This window comes from Pygoscelis adeliae, unplaced genomic scaffold, assembly GCF_000699105.1.
Source record: "Pygoscelis adeliae isolate BGI_AS28 unplaced genomic scaffold, ASM69910v1 Scaffold123, whole genome shotgun sequence".
Taxonomy (NCBI): domain Eukaryota; kingdom Metazoa; phylum Chordata; class Aves; order Sphenisciformes; family Spheniscidae; genus Pygoscelis; species Pygoscelis adeliae.
In genome coordinates, this window is record NW_008824650.1 from 1,849,259 (window position 1) to 1,855,306 (window position 6,048).

A 6,048-nucleotide genomic window follows, 5' to 3' on the forward strand; every position below is an offset into this window, starting at 1 on the left:
TTTCCCTTATCCATGTTTGTAGGTACCATGAAGAAAGGGCAGCCAAATTAAGCTGTGTTTTCCTGAGGAATTTTCCATCAGGGAAAGCTCTTCAGTGCTCTCAGAAAAGAGCAACACAAAGAAAGGAGAGGAGCAAAGCTTCAACCATCCATCAGCTCGAACCAGTGGAGAATAGAACCAGCCCCACAGTTTTGGATCCACTTTTGCTGACTGCCACTAGTAATAACTCTTTTTCTTCTGAAGTTGCATTGCTCTCCTTCGGTAAAATGAATTCCTACAGTGGGAGTTACAGCAGGGGGGACAGAGAGACTCAAGTTTTGCAGAACATCTCTATTCATCTCACACCTCAGTGCTAAGGCTAGTCTTGCACCAGACTGGCACAAGCCAGAGTGACCCAAGAAGTTTTAGCTGACACAGTGACACACTCCTGCCCTATTTGCTGTCTGAAGACACTAAAGGGCCCCAAGCTGGGATTCTCCAGTACCTCCTGCTGTGATTTTCACCACTCTCAATGGGTGTGAAGTACACCCATACTGACTGATGAGTGTGCAAATGACTGTAACAAGCAAAAGAGAATCAAGGCACTGCTTTCTCCCCTTCAATCAAGTGGTTCTGGCTCATTCAACCACAGAGGTACCCTCCAGCCTTGCCCCTAGGAGACGTTTTCAACTGGGCCAAGCAAATAAAAACTGTAAATACTCCCAGCACCATCTGTGTGCGGCGTGTGCGGCCTTCCCTTTGCAGAGGCATCAGGGTCTACACATGGAGTGGGACCCGGGAAGGACAAGAGCTAGACAGCGTAGGGCAGTTGCACCCATTCTTGTAAACCCAGTGTTTGAAACAATAGGAAAAGGCTGTGCAGATGATCAGTCCCAAAGTGGCAAGAACATGGTAAGGCCTCTAGTGTAAAGATTTAAATAGGGATTGAGTCTTGCAGAATGAGGCATGCAAGCCACAGCAACCAGTGGGAGGACCATTTTCATCAGCGAGGGCTGAACTCATGCAAAAGGATGACCCTTATCTCTCCATCTATCTATCTGCAGTGTCTGATGAGTCCTCGTTTTCCCATCTCCCAATAAAATTCTTATGCAGTTTAAACATTCATTTGAAGTAATTCATTTCTAGACAATTTCAGAGTGCTAAATTCTGCTTGATTACCGTTTCCCTTATTACTTCCATCATTATAGCTGCAGCATGAATTTTATTTGGTTTAGGTAGATGAAAGACAAAAAGAGACATATAAATCTTCTAGTGCAGGTAGCAACCTTTTTGTTTGGAAAGGCAGACAGATGCAGGTATATTTACCCTTCTCCAAATATGATCGAGTAGCATTTGAAAATTAGATCTCAGCTGTTTATGTTTGTTCTAAATATTTAATTAAGCTGCCAGAGAAACATTTTTCAGCATTAAAAATACACTGTATTTCTACTTAATGGCATTAATATAAATTAATGTGTTTAAATAATCTTCAACTTTTTAGTGGAGTTTGTAATATATTTTTAGGTAGATACGCAACTTAAATATCAATCCTTGTTTGCTCCTTTAATTTCACTGAGCACTAAGATAAGAATTTCTGGCATAATGTAACACAGGAAATTCAGTCATGATTTATGAAAAGCCTTATTTAACATTAATAGAGCTACAGGGACCGTTCGCCCCTGGTCAGTGCTGTATTCTCAGAGCACAAAAATGTGCCTTAAAATGTGCTTTGCAGTGCCACAAGAGTAAGGAGAAAGAAGGAGTGAGATTTCAGCTTTACTGTCAACATTAACTGCAAAATGGTTGTTGGAGTAACAGAACTGAAACACATTGAGCAGTCTCAGGTGGGATGGTCCGGCCACCTTGCCCAGACCTGGCACCCGAGGAAATGCAAGTGAAATTCTGCCATCCTTGTTCCTGGGGATCTCCGGTTCACAGCACGTGCCCTGGAAGAGTACAAAAAGGGCTGTAAAAGTGATAAACAAACAGATGGCAGAAGAGACCCCGCAGCCCCAAGAGGAAGGGTGCAGAAAAGTCCCCAGAGCAGAGAGTGCAGGGGTGCGCCGTCTCCTTCCTCCCTAAATGAGCTACATCAAAAGTTTTCCCAGATGTAGAGAAAAGGAAGTAACGTAACTGTGGTGAGCTCGGAAGAGGATTGTGTCCTAGAGAATTACTAAAAAGCAGTACACTTAACCTGCTAATAAAGTAAAATTATATCAATACATAAAATACATAGTATATAATAATGCTATTACATTTTTTAGTCCTTCCCCACTTCTATTGTGAATGTGGGCTTGAGAAATTTGATAATTTTTAGAGAATAATGCCTAAAAACCCCAAAGCTTTCCCTCCCTCATCTCCTCAATTTAGTCTCCATGCTTTTCACTGACATAATGGCAGTCAGAGGAAAAATGTGTCATTAGATGAGATTTCCAAAGGGAAAGAATGATCAGAACAAGAAGAAAAAGCCCACAACAGATCATTTTTAGTGCTCTCTGAATCAAGGAGGATTCTTGGTTGATCAAGGTCAGGGAAGCCACGCCCAAAACCTGAGCTGGGAGACTCTCAGTGTAATGTCCTCTTCAGTGCACTGAGGCCTGGACACAACGAAGGCAGGAGGGCAGTTGTCCTGAACCAGACATTGAAGATCAGCAAGACAAATAGTTGGCTTTGCACCTACTTGTATCCATACTGGAGTGGGGAGAGCCGGTTACACATTTCCCAGCCTTCAAACCACTAGAGAAATCACAACCCCTTGGTTGCTTCTGTGAATACAGGGAAATACTTTACAAACTGAATGGTCTGAATGCAGTAACCAGACACATTGTGAGAACATGAGCATACTCCGACATTACCCACTTGCTGCTTGTCCTGGCTGCTGTAGGGGAAGGAATCTGCCCTCTCCTCGAATGACAGTCCCCTCCCTCCAGTCAGTCCCATCCAGAAATGGAGAAAGATGCATTCCCAACCTCAAAGAAAGCATTCTTGGCCCTAACTTAATCTCAAGGCATTTAGCTATGAGTCTGTCACCAAGTGGCTCAGTGAGAGGGCAAAAAGTGATGTCAATCCTTCTCCTAAGTGCACAGAGGCCAGGAAACTTCTAAAGCTCCATCTATTCTGCCAGTCAGCCAAATCACTCCTTCACAAGCCCAAAGGGCAAAAAATGTTGTGAAGACATCGTCCCTAAAAGGGACAAAGGATTTCCTTTTTCTTCCTATCTCCCCGAAAGCTCCTTCACCTCTGAAGCTCCCGGAGCCATTGTTGCTCTAAACGCTTTTCCTCTCTGATTCATTGCAGATCCAATTTTCTGCTTTTGTCCCTGCTATTTAGTGTGTGCACATCTGTGGAGCCAGATATTGCTGAGCTCTTCTCATTTTCTATAGTTAAAAAAGTTGGGAGTGACAAGTCCCATTGCAGTTCTTACAACTGGGTATTCCTCTTACTTCTGTCCAATGGGCTTTTTTGGCAAACGGAGGGTGACATTACAAAGCGTTCTGCTCCGTCCCAATCCTCCGAGCCACACACTGACTGCCATCTCATTGCCTTCCCCTGCGCCCCACTCAGAGCTTTGATAGCCCAAAAGCTGAGCTTCAGACAGCAGTTCCTTTTAAAAGCAAGTTACCTTTTTAATGGATCCTTATCACTGGTAATTATTCTGCTCACAACTAGATGACAAGCTATTGGATCTAGGGCTGGGTAACAATATTCTGCCTCATTAAAACCTCACTCAAATGTTCTGACTCTGCGTCGCAGACACAACTATCATCTGTTTCTGCCACAAGCTGTAATTTCACTGCAATCATCAGGCTAGGTTACAAACTACAAAGTGTTACCCCCTAGCATTCATTTGACAAAAGAAAACCCTCCAGACCAGTAAATTCTTTTCAATAGGATTCGTAGTCTTCACACTTCCCTGATGCAAACAATCCCAAGGCAACTTCCTTCTGCAAGAACATCACTGGAAGGTCGAGGCATGAACTTGTGCAACAACCAGTGAATACAGAAGTCGGCCGTTGCAACAGTGATTTGCACACAAACAAGCCCGGTAAGCAAATTAAGAATTAGCTTAACTATTTGCAGCTGAGAGTTCTTAAACTCTTTCTCTAAGGATATAGAATTTAAGCAGTTACTTTCTGTATCTCTGTGTGTGCAAGAGAGAGAGACTGTGTGATAGTCCTGCTACAATAAAACCAAATTCAACACAAGAGCAAAAGTCTCAGAGATGTTTCGTGAAAATTGGCTGCCAACGAAAGCTTGTAAAGTACTAAAAGATGCAACATGAACACACACTTCATTAGACACTAGACAGCCAACCACAAGGTATAACCTAGAGGAAAACAGACTGCATTAACTCCAGTGCACACAGACCAATGCATCCCTGCTGCTTTTAGCATTAAGCACTTTGTTTCACAATAGGTTGGGAATCATAATTGCAATCCACGGTGTAACAAATCCTCCCGGAAACTGAAGTAATGTGTAACTTTTTTAAAGAGTTAATTTCTGAGGACAAGAATTTTAAAAGAAATGCCTGCAATAAGTAAAACTCTGTGTGTGCTGACAGGCAGTCTTCGTGGAAATTTTCAGATCAGTTCCTTGCACAACTGCTATGTTGCCTTTGACATTGGAAGCCCTTGAGATTTAAGCATGTCGTGGTTTAACCTCAGTCGGCAACTAAGCACCACGCAGCCGCTCGCTCACCCCCCCCCACCGCCGGTGGGATGGGGGAGAGAATTGGAAAAGCACAAGTGAGAAAAACTCGTGGGTTGAGATAAAAACAGTTTAATAATTGAAATAAAATTATAATAATAATATGATAATAATAATAATAATACACAAAGCAAGTGACGCACAGTACAATTGCTCCCCATGGAAAAGCACGTGAGAAAACTTGTGGGTTGAGATAAAAACAGTTTAATAATTGAAATAAAATGATAATGATAATAATATGATAATAGTAATAATACACAAAACAAGTGATGCACAGTACAGTGGCTCCCCCCCCGCCGACCGATGCCCAGCCAGTCCCCGAGCAGCAGCCCCCCCGGCCAGCTTCCCCCAGTTTATGTGCTGAGCATGACGTCACATGGTATGGAATGTTTCTTTGGCCAGTTTGGCTGTGCCCCCTCCCAGCTTCTTGTGCACCTCCAGCCTGCTCAGTCGGTAGAGCATGGAAAACTAAAAAGTCCTTGGCTAGTGTAAGCACTGCTCAGCAACAACTAAAACATCGGTGCCTTATCAATTTTGTTCCCATCCTAAATCCAAAACACAGCACTGCACCAGCTACTAGGAAGGAAATTAACTCTATCCCTGCCAAAACCAGGACAAAGCATTAATCCTGGCTCACCTGTATCTGCGGGTTTAACATCAATATATTTAAAATTTCATCCTACCGGGGGCCTGTGATCTTCTCAGGAATTTGAAAGCACAACAGAAAATAAGGACATTTAGTGGAAAAAATAATGATGCTGACACAGAAAATATCAAACATTTAAATAATGACCTCACGTCCACTAAACTGAGAAGGACAATTAAAACATTTCGTCTTTGTTCAATTTAAAGGGCAAGTACCAGTAAAGTGAACCACCAAACAAGCAGAGCCAGAAAGGGATGTGCCACTGCCATCGTGAGGTGTCAAGGCTGGAGCCATGGTTTGATGCTATTGAAGCCACAACTGATGGTAACTGCAGTGCTGGTTTCTATTACCCTCCGATAAAACACCACTTTCTCAATGGTGGTGTCACAAATACTCATGGGGCCTTCTGAGTCAGGCTAAAACCTACAGAAAATAAAAAGGAGGGGAGGGATATATTTTACCCAGATCTGTTGTTTGATCCATCGTATAGCTTGGCAGGCATAGTTGAAGGAGGTGTGCTCCAGAGCAGGAGTGGGAGCAAGCTGCCTGTCCTCAGGGGGCTGGGAACTCCTCAAGTCACAGAATCATAGAATCATTAAGGTTTCCAGTAAAGACATTTTTCCTCATGTCCAATCTAAACCTCCCCTGGCACAACTTGAGGCCATTTCCTATCGCTAGTTACTTGGGAGAAGACACCAACACCCACCTCGCTACAA